At 43.5% G+C, this 22,736-nt stretch overlaps 1 pseudogene; it reads left to right on the top strand.

Annotated features, from left to right (window-relative positions):
* Positions 1 to 366: 366 nt before the first annotated feature.
* Positions 367 to 22,736, top strand: part of LOC115169198 (dihydropyrimidine dehydrogenase [NADP(+)]-like) — a 162,314-nt pseudogene continuing 139,944 nt past the window's right edge.

Below are 22,736 nucleotides of genomic sequence, written 5' to 3'. Positions count from 1 at the left end.
CATTTTCTCTCATTAGAGTTACACATTTAATTTCACTGTGAACATTTATACAATTATTGACTTTATGATTATTTGCAGAGTGTAGAAATATATTTTTCTCTCCATAAACATGTAGCCTTAAGAAAAACATATGCTATATTAAAACACATCAAAATTCCGTCAGACATTTATTCGGGAACAGACATAGAACAAGACAGGAACAGCGTCAGCGCACAGGTAACACGCACATATGACAAACAATGCAGCAGCGGGGAACAGAGCTGGGGAACTGAGAAATATAGGGGAGGTAATAAACAGGTGATTGAGTGAGTCCAGGTGAGTCCAATATCGTTGAAGCGCGTGACGAGGGAAGGCAGGGGCGCGTAAATGATGGTGGCAGGAGTGTGTAATGCAGGGCAGCCTGGCGCCCGAAGAGCGGGAGCCAGCATGACAGTGCCACACAGTATCCTGTCCCTGAACCCGAGGGTGCAGACCCACGCTGCCATCCACTTGACGGCCGCGAAGAAGAACGAGAAGAAACGCTGGAATAGAAACCCAGAGAAGAGCTGTGATGGAAGTCCGTCATGTGTACCCTCTTCCCCGTTTTTCCTGACCCAATGACAACACCAGGAAAACTCTAGACCCAGGTAAAATAACTAGGGCCCTGAGTTTTCCCCGGAGAGGTCACTTAGTGAGAAAAAAAACCTGATCCGATGCTGTAGTTACGTTTATATCACAATCATTCAAAATGTCACAATTCCCTTTCCGTTCCTCATTGAAACCTTTTGGAGTGCCGATCAACAGTATCAGTTTCAATGGGACATGAATCAGAAAGACCAGGCCCAGCAGATGCTGCCCTAAATGTGTTTAATATTGCACATTTCCTCTGGTTATCAACTCATAGATCCAGCTTCAGAGGCTTCTAACCATATTCAAATGCACATTTTTAATGCCCCCCGTCCCACCGCACCATGTGGCGAGTGTTCTACTATACAAAAAAATCTTGTTACCAGAGACTGCATATTAATAAGCTGCTTAAATTATGTCGGCAATTCCCAACACTAAGCATTTTGTCTAATTAATAATAATAGAGTCCCTAGATGTTGGATTAGACAAATCCTTTGCAGAATATAAATGCAACTACTAATTTCGAGTGAAAATGTCAATGGTTATCCCTGTGGCGACCGTGGCGGGCGGTTGTAATTGGAATTGTAATTATGTTGCATTGTATAGCGCAAATGAGCTTGGCTAACATGTCGGAAGACTTTCCAGATGCAGGTCCTAAATCATAAAGGACTTTTCAACTGTCCACTGTGCTTCCCTCTCAACACCCTAAATTGGCATTGGCAAGGTTTCTTAATGAAAGCTTGTGCCTCTTCGTAACCCCGGCTGAAATGTCATTGAGGTGTTGGTTTTGTAAGGGCTTCGTCTAATAAGGCTGACTCGCAGTGTACTCATTGTGCTGTCTAAGAGGTCAGAGGGAAAGGTTGATGGGGGAGGAAGTGTAATGCACATGGGAAGAGGAAGAAGAAGCTCTCCACCTGCTGTAATATAGCTTAGCAATAGCAGGACCCCCCAGGATAAGTATTATCACCCCCCTGCCCCCCTCATTGTACCTAGGGAGATGGAGGCTGGATGATAGACATCCTATCCCCTTAACAATTCATGTTAGGAGGAGACAAATACAGCTGATTACAATATGTAGACTAATCTGAGTACCCTGAGGGAAGGGAATGAGGGAGCGAGAGCAGCGATCTGCCAGAACAGGAACACATGGAGGGTTTTTGTGTTGATTTTTCCATACACGTTATTATTAGTTCATCCTAAAGCACAAACATGCCCGCTTTTAATATAATCAGCACAATTTAAGTACTGTTAATGCAGCCTTTAATGGTAACCCTCGCAAGGCTGCCGGCCCAGACAGCATCCCAAGCTGAGTACCCAGAGCATACGCAGACCAGCTGGCTGGAGTGTTTACGGACAGATTCAATCTCTCACTGTCCCAGTTTGTTGTCCCCACTTGCTTCGAGATGTCCACTATTGTTTTTGTACCCAAGAAAGCGAAGGTAACTGAACTAAATGACTATCACTACATAGCACTCACTTCTGTCATCATGAAGTGCTTTGAGAGGCTAGATAAGGACCATATCACCTCCATCTTACCTGACACCCTAGACCCACTACAGGTTGCATTCAGCCCCAACAGATCCACGGACAATGCAATCGCCATTGCAATGCACACTGCCCTATCCCACCTGGATATGAGGAATACCTACCTGTAAGAATGCTGTTCATCAACGACAGCTCACCCTTCAACACCATAGTACCCTCCAAGCTCATCACTAAGCTCAGGGCCCTGGGTCTGAACCCCTCCCTGTGCAGCTGGGTCCTGGACTTCCTAACGGGCTGAACCCAAGTGGTGAAGGTAGGCAGCAACATCTCCACCACACTGATCCTCAACATGGAGGCCCCACAGGGGTGCATGCTCAGCCCCCTTTTGTACTCCCTGTTCACCGATGACTGCGTGGCCACGCATGTCTCCAACTCAATCATCAAGCTTCCAGACGACACAACATGGGTAGGCCTGATAACCAACAATGATGAGACAGCATACAGGTAGGAGGTGAGTGCCTTGGTGGAGTGGTGCAAGGCGAATATCCTTTCTCTTAACGGCAAAAACACAAAGGAGCTGATCGTGGACTACAGGAGACAGCAGTGAGAGCACGCCCCCACCCACATCGACGGGGCAGCAGTGGAGAAGGTCAAAAGCTTAAAGTTCCTCCCTGTGCATATCACTGACGACCTGAAATGGTCCCTTCACACTGACTGTGGTGTATAAGGCGCAACAGCGCCTCTTCAACCTCAGGAACCTCACAAACTTCTACAGAGGCATCATTGCAAGCATCCTGTGAGGCTGTATCACAGTCTGGTACGGCAAATGCACCATCCACAACTGCAGGGCTCTGCGGAGGGTGTTGTGGTCGGCCCAACACATAAGCGGGTGCACACTGCCTGCCCTCCAGGACATCTACAGAACCCGGTGTCACAGGAAGGCCAAGAAGTTCATCAAGGACCCCAGCCACCCAAGCCACGACCTGTTCACCCGCTATCATCCAGAAGGCGGACAGTAAAGGTGCATCAAAGCTGGGACCGAGAGACTCATAAACAGCTTCAATCTCCAGGCCATCAGACTGTTAAACAGTCACCACTAGCCGGCCTCCGCCCAGTACCCTGCCCTGAACCTCAGACAGTATCGCTAGCTGGCTACTCTACCCTACACCTTAGAGACTGCTGCCCTATGTACATAGAGTCATTGAACACTGATCTCTTTAATAATGTTTGCATACTGTTTTACCCACTTTATATGTACTTCATAATTTATTGAAAATTAAATACAGTAATATTTAATTTATATAAGTATTCACACCCCTGAGTCAATACTTTGTAGAAGCATCTTTGGCAGCGTAAGTCTCTAAGCGCTTTCCACACCTGGATTGTGCAACATTTGCCGAATTTTCTTTTCAAAAATGTTCAAGCTCTGTCAAATTGGTTGTTGGTCATTGCTAGACAACCCTTTTCAGGTCTTGCCATAGATTGTCAAGTAGATTTAAGTCAAAACTGTAACACGGCCACTCAGAAACATTCACGATCTGCTTGGTAAGCATTTGGTTTTGTGTTTTAGGTTATTGTTTTGCTGAAAGGTGAATTCATCTCTAGCTGTCTGATGGAAAGCAGAACTGAAAGTTTTCCTCTAGAATTTTGCCTATGCTTATCTCCATAACGTTATTTTTATCCTGAAAAACTCCCCAGTCCTAAACGATTACAAGCATAGCCATAACATGATGTAGCCACTGCTCAGCTTCAACATATGGAGAGCGGTACTCAGTAATGAGTTGTATTGGATTTGCCCCAAACACAAAAGTGAATTGCTTTGGCAATTTTTTTTTCAGTATTACTTTAGTGCCTTGTAAACAAGATGCATGTTTGAGAAGATTTTTATTGTGTACAGGCTTCCTTCTTGTCAATCTGTCAGTTAGGTTACTACTGTGGACTAACTACAATGTTGTTGATCCATCCTCAGTTTTCTCCTATCACAGCCATTAAACGCTTTAACTGTTTTTAAGTCACCATTGGCCTCATGGTACAATCCCTGAGCGGTTTCCTTCCTCTCCAGCAACTGAGTTAGGAAGGACACCTGTATCTTCGTAGTGACTGGGTGTATTGATACACCATCCAAATTGTAATTGATAACTTCACCAGGCTGAAAAGGATATTCAGTGTCTGCTTTTTTTTTACCCATCTTCCAATAGGTGCCCTTCTTTGCAAGGCATTGAAAAACCTCTTGAAATTTACTGATCGACTGAGGGACCTTACAGATAATTGTATGTGTGGAGTGTAAAGATGAGGTAGTTATTCAAAAATCATGTTGGACACTATTATTGCACACAGATTGAGCACATGCAACTTATTAGGAGACTTTCTAAAATACTTTTTACTCCTGAACGTATTTAGGCTTGCCATAACAAAGGGGTTGAATACTTATGGACTCAAGACATTTCAGATTTTCATTTTTCATTTTGTATTAATTTGGCCGCTGGCCAAACTAAGCAATCGGGGGAGAAGGGCCTTGGTCAGGGAGGTGACCAAGAACCCGATGGCAGTGGTGGAAAGTACTTCATTAAAAATACTTTAAAGTACTACTTAAGTCGTTTTTTGGGGTATCTGTACTTTACTTTACTACTTATATTGTTGACAACTTTTACTTTTACTTCACTACATTCCTAAAGAAAATATTGTACCTTTTACTCCTTACATTTTCCTTGACACCCAAAAGTACTAGTTGCATTTTGAATGCTGAGCAGAAAAGGAAAATTGTCTAATTCACACACTTATCAAGAGAACATTCCTGGTCATCCCTAATGCCTCTGATTTGGCAGACTCACTAAACACAAATGCTTAGTTTGTAAATTATGTCTGAGTGTTGAAGTGTGCTGGGTGATTTTCACTTTTACTTGAGTCATTTTCTATCTTTTACTCAAGTATGACAGTTGGGTACTTTTTCCACCACTGCCTGATGGTCACTCTGACAGACCTCCAGAGTTCTTCTTATTCCTTCTTCCAGAAGGCCAACCATCTCTGCAGTACTCCACCAATCAGGCCTTTATGGTAGAGTGGCCAGGCGGAAGAAACTCCTATGTAAAAGGCACATGTTAGCCCACTTGGAGTTTGCCAAAAGGCATCTAAAGGACTCTCGGACCATGAGAAACAAGATTCTCTGGTCTGATAAAACCTAGATTGAACTTTTTGGCCTGAATGCCAGGCATCCTGTCTGGAGGTAACCTGGCACCATCCCTACAGTGAAACATGGTGGTGGCAGCATCATGCTGTGGGGATGTTTTTCAGCGGCAGGGACTGGGAGACTAGTCAGGATCGAGGGAAAGATGAATGGAGCAAAGTACAGAGAGATCTTTGATGAAAACCTGCTCCAGAGTGCTCAGGACCTGAGACTGGGGCGAAGGTTCACCTTCCAATAAGACAAGACCCTAAGCACACAGCCAAGACAATGCAGGAGTGGCTTCGGAACAAGTCTCTGAATGTCCTTGAGTGGCCCAGTCAGAGCTGAGACTTGAACCCGATCAAACATTTCTGGAGAGACCTGAAAATAGCTGTGCAGCGACACTCCCCATCCAACCTGACAGAGCTTGAGAGGATCTACAGAGAAGAATGGGAGAAACTTCCCAAATACAGGTGTGCCCTCGCTTGTAGCCTTATATGCAAGAAGACATGAGGTGCTTCAACATCTTTGGCAGCATAAGTATTCAGAGTAAATGGTCTGAATACTTATGTAAATAAGATATATATTTTTTTGTAATACATTTGCAAAAATGTCTACAAACCTGTTTTTGATTTCTCATTATGGGTTATTGTGTGTAGATTGATGAGGGAAAAAAACGATTTAATACATTTTAGAACAAGGCTGTAACGTAACAAAAAGGGAAAAAGTACTTTCCGAATGCACATTATCAAGCATATCACACATTATCCAGATACTAATTGTTAGCACTTGGTGGTCTATAGCAGCTTCCCACAAGAATGGACTTTAGGTGAAGGCAGGTTTACATTTGAAGCTCAATTTATTACATACCAAATGTGAGGTAGGGATTTTTTTATATCGGCATTTAAAAGCACATATCAATTATCAGAGTGCCTCAAGGTGTGTTTGATGGTGGAGGCAGGTGAATTAAAATTATATATGCATTAGCTTTAAATGTCTCCCAACCCACTCCGTATCCAACTCCCCTCCACTCTCCACTGCCTTCCCAAATACCTCCCTGCTCTTTAATCTAAAATGGGCCTACTGTGCTGGCTGTATTTACTCTCCCATTGTGCATCATTAAGAGGATTAAGTCAGTGAACAGTGTATAGGCCTGAACTGTATTAGGTTATTAAATAAAGGAAACAGCTTATGGTGAACTTTGTCGACGGAATAAAACGGATCCCTATAGATTCCCTTCAGATAATGTAAACCGTGTCGCGTTACTATGTTAAATAGCTCCAATTAATCATCCTTATTTGAAACAAGAATTTATAAGAGGCCTGTATCTTTGGCTATAGTGCATTACTCAGTGGTGTACTCATCCTAAAAGGTCATATATAAAACCGCATTCCATTGCTATGGTACATTATAATGAAGAAGTACGCAATGCGTGCAGATTTTATAGTATTTCTTCTGCCTCTGTTTCTTGGGATGGACTCGTCATCTACAGTATTTAATATCTCTCTATCTCTCTCTCTCTTTTCCTCTCCTCTCTCTTTCTCTCTCTCGCACTCACCCCTCTCTTTCTCCAGAGCCGTAGGAAGTTGGAGAACAACTTTGACGATATCAAGCACATGACTCTAAGCGAACACTGGGCACTCTGTGAGGCGTTCAGGTGAAAGGAGGAGGAAATGAGAAGAGGGGAAGGGGTCGCCATGGAAACGTCACCATCGCAATAACAGGAGTGGTGATGGAGGGGTTGGGGGGGTGTTCTTAGTCATTCCTAATTATTGGGGGAACAAATTAGTTTTATAGTCACCATTCAGCCTCTCCCTCTCGGAGGGATTCATTTTTCTGTAGGGGAACGCCAAGATTGGCTACACGCTGTAAAAAAAAGATGTTTCATTTGTTGAAAATAATGCTTATGTGGAGTCCCCAGGCAGTATCGGAGTACTTTAAGCATTGAATCATAAGGGTGTTTGCAATTAGAGCTTGAGATTTATTTAGCAGTCATTGGAAATCACAGGAGGGAGACCTTTGACATTGTGACAAGATTGCCAATCTGTTCTCTCGTGTGAAGACGGTTGCTTTTTTAACACATGGCTAGGTATATCGCGGACTGATTTCATTCCACGGGGACAAATGACATGAACACATCTCAAAGTCTGTCGTAAGTAGAAGTACATTTAATTACATTACCAATACATATAAATAGACTGTTCATACCAACTCATTTCAAGCCATTTTCAGTAGCATACAGTACTGCATATGGTGAGGTTTTTATACTTGTGAATATAGTTGGAGCAGCCAATAATACTTTCCAAGATTCATAGTTTTGAAACAAGATAGCAGTAGTACTTTTCTATGGAACATAATTTGGGTCTTTGCGTGTCAAAAAAGATACATGTCAAATAACACTATTTGACGCGTCAAATAAGTTTGTTGACCAATCAGGACCTGAATATGATCGCACATAATAATTTAACATGTTCAATAATTTTGTACGTAGTTATTACACATTGATTACACTATCACTCCTATTTCATATGTCACAGCAATTCACCGATACCTATGCTATGATGCTGTTAAAGTTTTGTCTTGCGCACCTGCCGCTGCAAGCTCTGGGACAATGCTAGTCAGAAATAAAGCTAGCTAGCTGATAGATGCAAACAATGTTCTCCCCCAAAAAGATGGCAAAACGATATCATCTGTTTCAGTAGCTATAGTTAGCTAGCTAATTATGTAACGAGGTGTCATCATCTAAAATACCCCTCATTTTTAAAACTGCTTTTGTATTTGGTTGATGATAGTCGGACCCGGTCCAGTCAAGCCACACTAGCCAGATGAAGCTAGCTTGTTGTTCACAGTGTTTCCCATTAGCGCCAGTTGTTGGCTAATCAGCCGGTTACTCACTTATTTTCAGGCAGCTACATTTTCCACTTCATATTAACTAGGCTACTTTTCATTTAAAAGTTTCAATTCGCTAGTCCGTTGAGCCCTCTCCCGGTAGATTGAACGATATGCATCTTCTAGTGATCTTTTACAAAGCGAGCGATGACAGGGAAACGCAGCAGAGAGGAAGAGGCAAAGTGAGAGGTTTCACTCTCGCCAAAATCTGTCCAAAATAAGCCTAATGCGTTTCTATGGGTTTATGTTGTACCTAAACTGCCTTCCCACCTTTGGGACAACGACTCCCATTGTTTAGGCGGAGACATAAGCATATTGTCATTATATACAGATCTCTGGTTGCAGTTTATTTACACGGTGGAGGGAGAAAGAGCAAGATGCTCGTGAATTTGCACGTCCTATGTAATGTAAGTAGTAACGATGAGTCTAAATCCAATAGCCTAATTATTGTTTTCTGACACAATCATTTATCACATAGCCAGCTACGCAGAGTCGTGGCGCCAAGTAGGCCTAAGATATTTACTGTGTGTTGATTGACAACTGAACAGCAAGTGTTGACTAGTTTATAAAAGGTGTCGAACTGACTGAATAAAGTCGATCCCTATATCCCTTTGTCATTCATAAATCATGAAACGGGGTTATACACTGAGTATACAAAACATTAAGAACACCTGCTCATTGCATGACAGTCTGACCAGGTGAATCCAGGTGAAAGTTATGGTCCCTTATTGATGTAACTTGTTAAATCCACTTCAATCATTGTAGATGAAGGGGAGGAGACACGTTAATGAGATTTTTAAAGCCATGAGACAATTGAGACGTGGATTATGTATGTGTGTCATTCAGAGGGTGAATGGGCAAGACAAAATATGTAATTGTCTTTGAACGGAGAATGGTAGTAGGTGGCAAGCACACCGGTTTGTTTCAAGAACTGCAACGCTTCTCGGTTTTTCACACTCAACAGTTCATTTATATTTACATTTAAGTCATTTAGCAGACGCTCTTATCCAGAGTGACTTACAAATTGGTGCATTCACCTTATGATATCCAGTGGAACAACCACTTTACAATAGTGCATCAAAATATTTTAAGGGGGGGGGGTTAGAAGGATTACTTTATCCTATCCCAGGTATTCCTTAAAGAGGTGGGGTTTCAGGTGTCTCCGGAAGGTGGTGATTGACTCCGCTGTCCTGGCGTCGTGAGGGAGCTTGTTCCACCATTGGGGTGCCAGAGCAGCGAACAGTTTGGACTGGGCTGAGCGGGAACCGTGCTTCCTCAGAGGTAGGGGGGCCAGCAGGCCAGAGGTGGATGAATGCAGTGCCCTTGTTTGGGTGTAGGGCCTGATCAGAGCCTGAAGGTATGGAGGTGCCGTTCCCCTCACAGCTCCGTAGGCAAGCACCATGGTCTTGTAGCGGATGCGAGCTTCAACTGGAAGCCAGTGGAGAGAGCGGAGGAGCGGGGTGACGTGAGAGAACTTGGGAAGGTTGAACACCAGACGGGCTGCGGCGTTCTGGATGAGTTGTAGGGGTTTAATGGCACAGGCAGGGAGCCCAGCCAACAGCGAGTTGCAGTAATCCAGACGGGAGATGACAAGTGCCTGGATTAGGACCTGCGTCGCTTCCTGTGTGAGGCAGGGTCGTACTCTGCGAATGTTGTAGAGCATGAACCTACAGGATTGGGTCACCGCCTTGATGTTAGTGGAGAACGACAGGGTGTTGTCCAGGATCACGCCAAGGTTCTTAGCACTCTGGGAGGAGGACACAAGGGAGTTGTCAACTGTGATGGCGAGATCATGGAACGGGCAGTCCTTCCCCGGGAGGAAGAGCAGCTCTGTCTTGCCGAGGTTCAGCTTGAGGTGGTGATCCGTCATCCACACTGATATGTCTGCCAGACATGCAGAGATGCGATTCGCCGCCTGGTTATCAGAAGGGGGAAAGGAGAAGATTAATTGTGTGTCGTCTGCATAGCAATGATAGGAGAGACCATGTGAGGATATGACAGAGCCAAGTGACTTGGTGTATAGCGAGAATAGGAGAGGGCCTAGAACAGAGCCCTGGGAGACACCAGTGGTGAGAGCGCGTGGTGCGGAGACAGATTCTCGCCACGCCACCTGGTAGGAGCGACCTGTCAGGTAGGACGCAATCCAAGCGTGGGCCGCGCCGGAGATGCCCAACTCGGAGAGGGTGGAGAGGAGCATCTGATGGTTCACAGTATCAAAGGCAGCAGATAGGTCTAGAAGGATGAGAGCAGAGGAGAGAGAGTTAGCTTTAGCAGTGCGGAGAGCCTCCGTGACACAGAGAAGAGCAGTCTCAGTTGAATGCCCAGTCTTGAAACCTGACTGATTAGGATCAAGAAGGTCATTCTGAGAGAGATAGCAGGAGAGCTGGCCAAGGACGGCACGTTCAAGAGTTTTGGAGAGAAAAGAAAGAAGGGATACTGGTCTGTAGTTGTTGACATGGGAGGGATCGAGTGTAGGTTTTTTCAAAAGGGGTGCAACTCTCGCTCTCTTGAAGACGGAAGGGACGTAGCCAGCGGTCAAGGATGAGTTGATGAGCGAGGTGAGGTAGGGGAAAAGGTCTCCGGAAATGGTCTGGAGAAGAGAGGAGGGGATAGGGTCAAGTGGGCAGGTTGTTGGGCGGCCGGCCGTCACAAGACGCAAGATTTCATCTGGAGAGAGAGGGGAGAAAGAGGTCAAAGCACAGGGTAGGGCAGTGTGAGCAGGACCAGCGGTGTCGTTTGACTTAGCAAACGAGGATCGGATATCGTCAACCTTCTTTTCAAAATGGTTGACGAAGTCATCCGCAGAGAGGGAGGAGGGGGGGGGGGGGGGGGGGAGGATTCAGGAGGGAGGAGAAGGTAGCAAAGAGCTTCCTAGGGTTAGAGGCAGATGCTTGGAATTTAGAGTGGTAGAAAGTGGCTTTAGCAGCAGAGACAGAAGAGGAGAATGTAGAGAGGAGGGAGTGAAAGGATGCCAGGTCCGCAGGGAGGCGAGTTTTCCTCCATTTCCGCTCGGCTGCCCGGAGCCCTGTTCTGTGAGCTCGCAGTGAGTCGTCAAGCCACGGAGCAGGAGGGGAGGACCGAGCCGGCCTGGAGGATAGGGGACAGAGAAAATCAAAGGATGCAGAAAGGGAGGAGAGGAGGGTTGAGGAGGCAGAATCAGGAGATAGGTTGGAGAAGGTTTGAGCAGAGGGAAGAGATGATAGGATGGAAGAGGAGAGAGTAGCGGGAGAGGGAGAGCGAAGGTTGGGACGGCGCAATACCATCCGAGTAGGGGCAGAGTGAGAAGTGTTGGATGAGAGCGAGAGGGAAAAGGATACAAGGTAGTGGTCGGAGATTTGGAGGGGAGTTGCAATGAGATTAGTGGAAGAACAGCATCTAGTAAAGATGAGGTCAAGCGTATTGCCTGCCTTGTGAGTAGGGGGGGAAGGTGAGAGGGTGAGGTCAAAAGAGGAGAGGAGTGGAAAGAAGGAGGCAGAGAGGAATGAGTCAAAGGTAGACGTAGGGAGGTTAAAGTCACCCAAAACTGTGAGAGGTGAGCCATCCTCAGGAAAGGAACTTATCAAGGCGTCAAGCTCATTGATGAACTCTCCAAGGGAACCTGGAGGGCGATAAATGATAAGGATGTTAAGCTTGAAAGGGCTGGTAACTGACAGCATGGAATTCAAATGAGGAGATAGACAGATGGGTCAGGAGAGAAAGAGAGAATGTCCACTTGGGAGAGATGAGGATTCCAGTGCCACCACCCCGCTGGCTCGATAGTTCCAGTTCCCTACACAGTTCCCCATGTGTATCAAGAATGGTCCATCACCCAAAGGACATCCAGCCAACTTCACACACCTGTGGGAAGCATTGGAGTCTACATCGGCCAGAATCCCTGTCGAACGCATTTCCACCGCTTGTAGAGTCCATGCCCGACGAATTGAGGCTGTTCTGAGGGCAACTCAATATTGAGAAGGTGTTCCAAATGTTTAGTATACTCAGTGTATGTCCATTGTATCGCATTGCTACAAGTAAACCAAATAATTTCCTAGGTTTCCTTTCCTAGGATGTCGGGGCTTGTCAGACAGTGACGCTAAAGTGAGTGACTCTCCTTTCATCAGTCAGTGAGTGTAACCAGTCGAATCGCATCGGTGAGAGAGCCATTCATTTGGCTCCGTGATTTGCATTGGCTACTGGTAGGCCTAGGCGATTATCTGTAGATAAATGAAAACATTGAATTAAAACATCCAAAGAAGATGGTGAATCATCACTGCAGGATCAATAGGTAGTGGAGAGCCTCATTCTGGTTTAAATATGATAAATAGGTTCCTCGTGGAATAAAAGCATTAAAACAGTATTCAGAAATGTATTGACCTTAGTAGGGAATCAACTAAATGTTTAGAAAATTCATTAATTTGCCCAGGTTTATCATAAGACATTAACATAATGCATCAGTGATTCATACTTCCTGCAACTTTCTGAAGAGGCAATGGGAATGCACCTCCCTGTGTGTGTGTGCAGTGCGCACATCTACTACTTTGCGTATCCGTTAGCGATGCTGCTAATGAAAACAGTTTTCTGGTAGATGAAAGGCTTTTCCAAAAACCTTTTCAATTGAATGTTAACTACAAAGTAGCCTGGAAAAGCGGAAACCTGGAAAACAAAACTTTTAGATATTTTTCAAGATAATTTGGGCTATTTACTTTACTTATTTATTTTTATAAAGAACAAACATCATGGGGCAATTCATATCTTCCAGTAAAACTGTAAATAAGAATTTAATCTCTTTCATCTCAAGATTAGACAGGTTAAATGTTAAAAAAGGTTTAATGTTCCCTTAGAAAATAGTCCTGATCATATCTGCCTAGACCTACACAATACACTGAATTCATACATTTTCAGTAATTTATAAGTCATGTCTTTCTACAAAATACCACAAAAAAAATTCTACACTCCAATGCCAATAGTGTGCAAAGTTGTCATCAAGGCAAAGCGTGGCTACTTTGAAGAATCTCAAATTTAACATATATTTTGATTTGTTTAACACATTTTTGGTTACTACATGATTCCATACATTTTATTCTACAATGTAGAAAATAGTAAAAATAAAGAAAAATCCTTGAATGAGTAGGTGTGTCCAGACTTTTGACTGGTACTATATATTTAGTTTTTATTTAAAAAAAAAAACATTGTTGGACATAAAACACTGCAAAAACACCAGGAAGTGATTTTAATTTTGGAAATATTTTACCAAGTGTTCCCACCATAATAGAGAGACAAATGTAAGCATCCCAGGCTATGTTACAACCGGCTGTGACCGGGAGACCCATGAGGCGGCGCACAATTGGCCCAGGGTCATCCGGGTTAGGAGAGGGTTTGGCCGGCCGGGATTTCATTGTCGCATCACACTCAAGCGAATCCTTGTGGCAGGCCGGGTGCCTGCAAGCTGACTTCGGTAGCCAGATGGACAATGTTTTCTCCGCCAGATTCGTGCGGCTGGCTTCCGGGTGTATCAGTTTGCAGTCTACAAATTATTTGTCATTATGTTCCGGACCCACGACCATACACAAAAACAGCCCGCAGCTGTTCACACTGATCAAAAAATATAAACGCAACATATAGGTACATATAAGGAAATCAGTCAATTGAAATTAATTCATTAGGACCTAATCTATGGATTTCACATGACTGGGAATACAGATATGCATCTGTTGCTCACAGATACTGTAACAACAAAAAAAGGTAGGGGCGTGGATCAGAAAACCAGTCAGTATCTGGTGTGACCACCATTTGCCTCATGCAGCACGACACATCTCCTTCGAATAGAGTTGATCAGGCTGTTGATTGCGGCCTGTGGAATGTTGTCCCACTCCTCTTCAATGGCTGTGCGAAGTTGCTGGATATTGGCGGGAACTGGAACACGCTGTCATCCTGGGCTTTCGTGGTTACATGTGGTTATGAGGCCAGTTGTACGCACTGCCAAATTATCTAAAACAACATTGAACGTGACTTAGAGTAGAGAAATGAACATTCAATTCTCTGGCAACAGCTATGGTGGACATTCCTGCAGTCAGCATGCCAATTGCACGCTCCCTCAAAACTTGAGACAGCTGTGGCATTGTGTTGCGTGGGGCAAAACTGCACATTTTAGAGTGGCCTTTTACTGTCCCCAGCACAAGGTGCACCTGTGCCATGATCATGCTGTTTAGTCAGCTTCTTGCTATGCAACACCTGTCAGGTGGATGGATTATCTTGGCAAAGGAGGAATTGTCACTCACAGGGATGTAAACAAATTGGTGCACAAAATATGAGAGAAATAATATTTTTGTGCATAAGGAACATTTCTGGGATATTTTATTTCAGCTCATGAAACATGGAACCGACACTTTACATGTTGTGTTTATATTGTTGTTCGGTGTAGTTGATGAGCCATGCATTAGAATGTACTAGAGGCCGCCAAAATAGAGTTATTTCGGGGATGCCTGGCTGGCTACTTTTTCTATTTGACTGGCTCATCTATCTACTTGTGGAAAACACTGTTGTCATAACGTTAGCTTGGGCTAACAGGGCTAGGTAGATGGCTAGCTTGTTTAGTTTGTTATCTATCTGTTGGACAACTGAGCATTTAAAAAAAAAATTCTGCTCGTTTGATCCTGATCTCATGTCAAATGCTCACACAGTTTTTTTCCCATTCGGTCGAACAAATACTAGCTTATTTAGTGCACCAATTTGGCTTTCTCTGCCATAACCGTGTTCTGAACACCTCCAAAACAAAGGTCATGGGGTTTGGTAAGAAGAATGCCCCTCTTTCCACAGGTGTTATTACTACCTCTGAGGGTTTAGAGCTTGAGGTAGTCACCTCATACAAGTACTTGGGAGTATGGCTAAACAATACACTGTCCTTCTCTCTGCACATATCAAAGCTGCAGGCTAAGGTGAAATCTAGACTTGGTTTCATCTATCATAATTGTTCTTTCACCCCAGCTGCCAAACTAACCATGATTCTGATGACCATCCTACCCATGCTAGATTACGGAGACGTAATTTATAGATCGGCAGGTAAGGGTGCTCTCGAGCGGCTAGATGTTCTTTACCATTCGGCCATCAGATTTGCCACCAATGCTCCTAATAGGACACATCACTGCACTCTTTACTCCTCTGTAAACTGGTCATCTGTGGCTGCTTCGCGTGATGTATTATTGTCTCTACCTTCTTGCCCTTTGTGCTGTTGCCTGTGCCAAATAATGTTTGTAGCATGTTTTGTGCTGCTACCATGTTGTGCTGCTGCCATGTTGTGTTGCTACCATGTTGTTGTCATGTTGTTTTTCTACCATGCTGTGTTTTCATGTGTTGCTGCCATGCTATGTTGTTGTCTTAGGTCTCTCTTTTTGTAATATTATTGTGTCTTTGCTTTCGTGATGTGTGTTTTGTCCAATATTTTTATTTTATTTTTAATCCCCCCGTAGGAGGCCTTTTGCCTTTTGGTAGGTCGTCATTGTAAATACGAATTTGTTCTTAACTGACTTGCCTAGTTAAATAAAGGTTCAATAAATAAATAACATATATATATTACCATTGCAGTATCGTAAACACATAGTAAACACATTGCGGCCTTTGTGCGTGCTCGTTTGCAGACTTTTGTACTGACTGCAGTGGTGGCACTTGGCTTGTGCATGCAAATTCAGCACACACAACATTCTATAATAGCATTTTGTTATTTGACGCGTCATATTAAAAACGTATTCGACGCATCACATAGTGATATTTACGTGTATCTTTTTTTTACACATAAAGACCCAAACATCTTTCCATTCTTTTTTTTACACATAAAGACCCAAACATCTTTCCATTATTTTCACACAGTGCTTTTCATCTACACCTATCGGAACTGTTTTGAAACGGAAAGGGAACTTTATTCTTTTGGACTATGCTTCTCTCTGTTTGCTGAGTCAACACAACCAGAGTAGTGGGAAGGTCAGTTGGGTTGTACGGTAAAGCTATGGCGTTGTGACATCTAACTTTTCCAGCGTATTGAGCAATTTGTACTTCTGTTAAACGTGCAACAGACTTCTGTGTTTCCATGGCTGATTCCATAACGCCACACGGCATACATAGGCCAAAAGTCATCCCCATTTAACGTTACTAACATTTGTTTTCCTTTCACAGTAGGGGATGAGAGGGGGGAATAGAGAGAGACAAGAGAGACAGACACACTGGTGGCAGTACACGCCGTGGTCTGTACCGAGGTCTATACTGTGTTAACCCAGCTAAATGTCATAGTATCTGTGTGAGTGGGCTGGGATCTTCCCCGCTGTGAGGGACCTGCAATGCTTATGAAAAATGCAGGTTCCCTGACAGCTAATAATGTCTGACATCAAAGTCCAGCCGGCGTGCCTTCATCTCTCCGTGGCTAAGGAAGAGATGGAGAGTCAGAGGGAGGTGGGGGGAGGTGATCCTCCTAGGGTAGGGACTAGGGAGATTGAGTGGTGTGTGTGTGTGGGCGTGTGTGTGTTCCTCCTAGGGTAGGGCGATTGAGGAGTTGAGGGTGAGGGACGGGGGGTTGTGGGGCTGGTGGGGAGTGTTGTCAGGGGCCACGGACTCCTGCGGCTTGCTGACACCCTGTTCTCATTACTTATGTTGAGTCACCCAGGATCCAGGAAGTGGATCCCTTGTTAAGGCCTGGGCACCATTAGTTCTCAGCAACAGGTTTGTGCAATTACCGACACAGCATACAGACACGGCTTAGGGTGAGGTGGAATGGGCATGGGTTGTTTAATGAAGAACTCTATGCAAACTTGTTAGAAACCGGATAAAAGAGTGTACATGCAGAGTTTATTTCCAAAACGCTACTCTCTTAGAAAAAAAGGTGCTATCTAGAATTTAAAAGGGTTCTTCAGCTGTTCCCATAGGATAACTCTGAAGAAACAATTTTGGTTCCAGGTAGAACTTATTTGGTTCCAGGTAGAACCCTTTCCACAGAATTCTACATGGAAGCCAAAACAAGTTCTAAGTGGAACCAAAAAGTGGTCAAACTTGAACCAAAAGGGGTTCTCCTATGGGGACAGCTGAAGAACCCTACTGGAAACTTTTTTATAAGAGTGTATATCCACCAATTTTCCCATTTGTGTTTTTCATGAGAAATGAGTGCTTATGGCTACCTTTATGTATGTGTAAAATATTACTGTCCTCAGGTTTTTTATTCATACATGTCAGATGTGTGTTACTATCAATCCATTGTTTGGATGGAATAGAATGTTCGTATTCCATATATTTAACATATCAATTCAACAGATCACAAATCTAGCCTTATGCTAGTGTTTTGGTTAGAGGTAAGTCTTGTCCCAAATGGCACCCTATTCCCTATACAGTGCACACCTTTTGACTAGAGCCCAGATCTCATATTACAGTATTGATACATTTTATATATATATATATATTTTTATATTGATGTCACAAATGTATAGTTTCTACAGTTCTTTTCGTCACATTTGACTGTGTAAAACATTGCAGTGCTAGCTACTTTTTCTCTGAGAGTTATGCAGATTTATCTTATTTTGCAACAAAATGTTATGGTTTTATTTCAGAGAGACAAACAATCTAGTGATAGGTTTGAAACAAATACATGTCTGTCATTTAACAACCCTATGCCACGATTAGATGGGGGGAAAACACATCAATCTCTTTCATAAATTCAAAAAATAATTGTAAAAAAAATGTCTGAAAATTGATATGTAGTGTTTTGGAATGAAACTCTTCACATGTATCGTATATATACAGTACAAGATAATGTTATGTGGTGTGTAGTGTATTGTCAACCATCAGTGTCTTTCTGTAGAGGGCTCGCCATTTGGCTCATTTTTCTGTCATCTCTTTTTTCCCCTTTATAAAAATCAACGTTGAGTATTTGAAGCCGCTAAGGACCCTGTGACCAGACAGAAAGGCTTTCAACACAGAGACACTGAAACCCTGGCAATTGAAGTAAAATGCGATCATTAGTCCCCGAGACATTACATTGTCGCTAATTAGGAAGAGCAACACATCGTCTTCCTCAAAGACTCCATTAGGCTACTGACTGAAGTCCCGTACCTCTCTTCTTCCCTCCTCTCCCCTCCACTCCTTCCTCTCTTTGGCATCACACCAGGACAAAGAAACGTGGATTCATTATGAGAAGAAGATAAGAAAGTGTCCCTTTCCACTGCTTTACTTACCAGCACAAGTAGCTAGAGACAGCAGGATGTTGAGAGGAGAGAGAGAGGAGGGGTACTTTAATACTGAAGCCAATCTTAATTGGTCACGTCCTAAGGCAGCTTGTATAATTAAGATGACAGTGCCTGGTTGTGGAGTGGACGGTCTCGAAGGTCTCGTCTCGTCCCTCCAGACATTTGTGACACGCTCCCCAGAGCTCTCATTACAACGATGGCCGACGATGGCTTTTATAACAGGGCCCCTGTCCCATTTGAAGGAGTGAGCGGATCCCCAGAGGCTTTAGTCTGTTGAAGCACTTTTAAAGACATTCATGTCCAAGTACTAGTCTGTAATGTTGTGTGCTATTTGTTTATTGTCGAATGATAGTTTTGTGGAAAGATCGTATGCCTTACTCAAGAATACTGTTGTCAGAGAGAGAGAGAGCTGTAAGTCAATGTCAATGGCTTTCAAGGAACATAAATGTAGTGATATACATCTGTTTTTCAGTCAGTATTCTTGTATTGTTTCATTATGTGGCGTAAAAACTGGCAATATGGTTTGTGATGTCCCTAATACAACCTACAGTATATCTAAAGCTGAACAGTAAAGGATAGCAGCCTTTAAAACAGCCTTAAGGCACAGCTGTAGGCTAACACACACACACACACATACACACCATACCCCCCCCCCACACACCCCAGATTCCCCCACCTGCTACCCCAGATCTCCCTTGTGGGTTGCAGGTGTGGGGTTGGTCCTAGTATTAGAATAGACGGTGTGTGTGTGTGTCTCCTATGACAGGGCCAGACTCAGTGGGCGTTGTGTGCAGCTGGTAGACATTCTCCAGTGTTCCTCTAAGGACTTCCAGTCTACTGCACTGACAGCTCTGACAGCTACAACGACATCCCTTAAGCATGCCATAATCTCTCTCCATCCCTTGATAATATGGGGTGTTTGTGCGTCTGTGTGTGGGGGGGTACGTTTGTGTGTGTGTGTGTACCTGTTTGTGTGTGTGGGAGTATATATATAATTTAGACACACACCTGCACATTTTTGTCTAGGCTTACTGAGGCATTGAAGCTATGCCAAAAGGATTCACACAACTGAACCTCAACCTAATTATTGAACAAGGCCCACATTACCCCCTTTGCCATCTCATGTTGCGTTTATATTTTTATTCAGTATATATACATTACATGAACAAGAGTAAAATATGTATTTTTATCAGTTTTTTTAAATCTGATTTTATTAATTGCACGAGTTACTTGATGTGGAATAGAGTTCCATACAGTTATGGCTTTATGTAGTACTGTGCGCCTCCCATAGTCCCATAGTGTTCTGGACTTGGGGACTGTGAAGAGACCTCTGATGGCATGTCTTGTGAGGTATGCATGGGTGTCTGACCTGTATGCTAATAGTTGAAACAGACAGCTAGGTGCATTCAACATGTCAGTACTTCTCACAAATACATGTAGTGATGAAGTGAATCGCTACTCTACTTTGAGCCAAGAGAGCTTGACATGCATATGATTAATGTTAGCAGGGGATGAAAGCCATCACACATACTTTTTTCCCACCAGCAGATTATGGTGATAATGTCAAAAGCTGCACTGAAGTCTAACAAAACAGCTCACACCAACGTTTTATTCTTTTCCTTAGCCAGTCATTTGTATCAGTGCCATATATGTTGAATGCCCTTCCCTGTAAGCATGCTTAAAATCGGTTGTTCATCTGTTTATTGTGAAATAGCATTATATTTAGTCAACTAAATGTTCCCCAACGGTTTACTAAGGGTTGGTAACAGGCTGATTGGTCGGCTGTTGGAATCAGTAAAGGGTGGTCCAAAGCGTTTAACTATCATTCTTCATATCATTTCATATTAGTACAGTTTCTTCTTTTTGTTGTTCAATTTAGTTACATGATTTCTCAATTTATAACAGATGTGTCTGTTACTTGAACTCTGTGAAGCATTTATTTTGTCTGCAACCTGAAGAGCAGTTAACTGCCAATTTCTGAGGTTGGTAACTCTAATGAACTTCTCCTCGGCAGCAGAGGTAACTCTGGGTCTTCCCTTCCTGTGGCGGTACTCATGAGAGCCAGTTTCATCATAGCGGTTGATGGTTTTTGCGTCAGCACTTGAAGAAACTTTACAAGTTCTTGACTGACCTTCATGTCTCTAAGTAATGATGGACTGTCATTTTTCTTGGCTTATTTGAGCTGTTCTTGCCATAATATTTGTTATTGATTTTTTATTTCACCTTTATTTAACCAGGTAGGCAAGTTGAGAACAAGTTCTCATTTACAATTGCGACCTGGCCAAGATAAAGCAAAGAAGTTCGACACAGACAACAACACAGAGTTACACATGGAGTAAAACAAACATACAGGCAATAATACAGTAGAAAAATAAGTCTATATACAATGTGAGCAAATGAGGTGAGATAAGGGAGGTAAAGGCAAAAAAAGGCCATGGTGGCGAAGTAAATAGAATATAGCAAGTTAAACACTGGAATGGTAGATTTGGTAGATTTGCAGTGGAAGAAAGTGCAAGTAGAAATAGAAATAATGGGGTGCAAAGGAGCAAAATAAATAAATACAGTAGGGGAAGAGGTAGTTGTTTGGGCTAAACTATAGATGGGCTATGTACAGGTGCAGTAATCTGTGAGCTGCTCTGACAGCTGCTACTTAAAGCTAGTGAGGGAGATAAGTGTTTCCAGTTTCAGAGATTTTTGTAGTTCATTCCAGTCATTGGCAGCAGAGAACTGGAAGGAAAGGCGGGAGCGAGAGCGTACAGGTCGCAGTGGTGGGTAGTATATGGAGCTTTGGTGACAAAACGGATGGCACTGTGATAGACTGCATCTAATTTGCTGAGTAGAGTGTTGGAGGCTATTTTGTAAATGACATCACCGAAGTCAAGGATCGGTAGGATGGCAGCATGAGTGAAGGATGCTTTGTTGCGAAATAGGAAGCTGATTCTAGATTTAATTTTGGATTGGAGATGCTTAATGTGAGTCTGGAAAGAGAGTTTACAGTCTAACCAGACACCTAGGTATTTGTAGTTGTCCACTTATTCTAAGTCAGAACCATCCAGAGTAGTGATGCTGGGCGGCCGGGCAGGTGTGGGCAGCGATCAGTTGAAGAGCATGCATTTAGTTTTACTGCGTTTAAGAGCAGTTGGAGATTTGTTTAACACTTTATTGTTTACTACATGATTCCATATGTGTTATTTCATAGTTTGATGTCTTCACTATGATTCTACAATGTAGAAAATAGTAAAAATAAAGATAAACCCTTGAATGAGTAGGTGTGTCCACATTTTTGACTAGTACTGTATATACAGTACATTTGGAAAGTACCACCCCTTCACAGAATTTACCACCCCTTCACTTTTTCCACATTCTGTTATGTTACAGTCTTATTCTAAAATTGATTTTAAAAATCCCCCTCATCAAGCTACACACAATACCCCATAATTACAAAGCAAAAACAAGTTTTGAGAATTTTTTCAAATGTATCATTTTTGTTATTGAAATATTGTTGAAATAATCATTTACATAAGTATTCAAACCCTTTACTCAGTACTTTGTTGAAGCACCTTTAGCAGCTATTACAGCCTCGAGTCTTCTTGGGTATGACGCTACAAGCTTGGTACACCTGTATTTGGGGAGTTTCTCCCATTAATCTCTGCAGATCCTCTCGAGCACTGTCAGATTGGATGGGGAGGGTCGCTGCACAGCTATTTTCAGGTCTCTCCAGAGATGTTCGATATGGTTCAAGTCCGGGCTCTGGCTGGGCCACTCAAGGACATTCTGAGACTTGTCCCAAAGCACCTCTCGCGTTGTCTTGGCTGTGTGCTTAGGGTCGTTGTCCTGTTGGAAGGTGAACCTTCGCCCAAGTCTGTGGTCCCGTCGCTCTAGAGCAGGTTTTTGTCAAGGATCTCTCTGTACTTTGCTCCGTTCATCTTTCCCTCGATCCTGACTAGTCTCCCAGTCCCTGCCGCTGAAAAACATCCCCACAGCATGATGCTGCCACCACCATGCTTCACCATAGGGATGGTGTCAGGTTTTCTCCAGACGTGATGCTTGGCATTCAGGCCAAAGAGTTCAATCTTGGTTTCATCAAACCAGCGAATCTTGTTTCTCATGGTCTGAGAGTTTTTAGGTGTCTTTTCGCAAACTCCAAGCGGGCTGTCATGTGCCTTTTACTGAGGAGTGGCTTCCGTCTGGCCACTCCACCATAAAGGCCTGTTTGGTGGAGTGATGCAGAGAGGGTTGTTCTTATCGAAGGTTCTCCCATCTCCACAAAGGAACTCTGAAGCTCTATCAGAGTGACCATCGGGTTCTTGGTCACCTCCCTGACCAAGGCCCTCCTCCCCTGATTGCTCAGTTTGGCTGGGCGCCCAGCTCTAGGAAGAGTCTTGGTGGTTTCA

Source organism: Salmo trutta, chromosome 31 (genome assembly GCF_901001165.1).
Source record: "Salmo trutta chromosome 31, fSalTru1.1, whole genome shotgun sequence".
Lineage (NCBI taxonomy): Eukaryota > Metazoa > Chordata > Actinopteri > Salmoniformes > Salmonidae > Salmo > Salmo trutta.
Note: the sequence above shows the minus strand (reverse complement) of the source record. Positions and strands in the feature narration are given on the sequence as shown.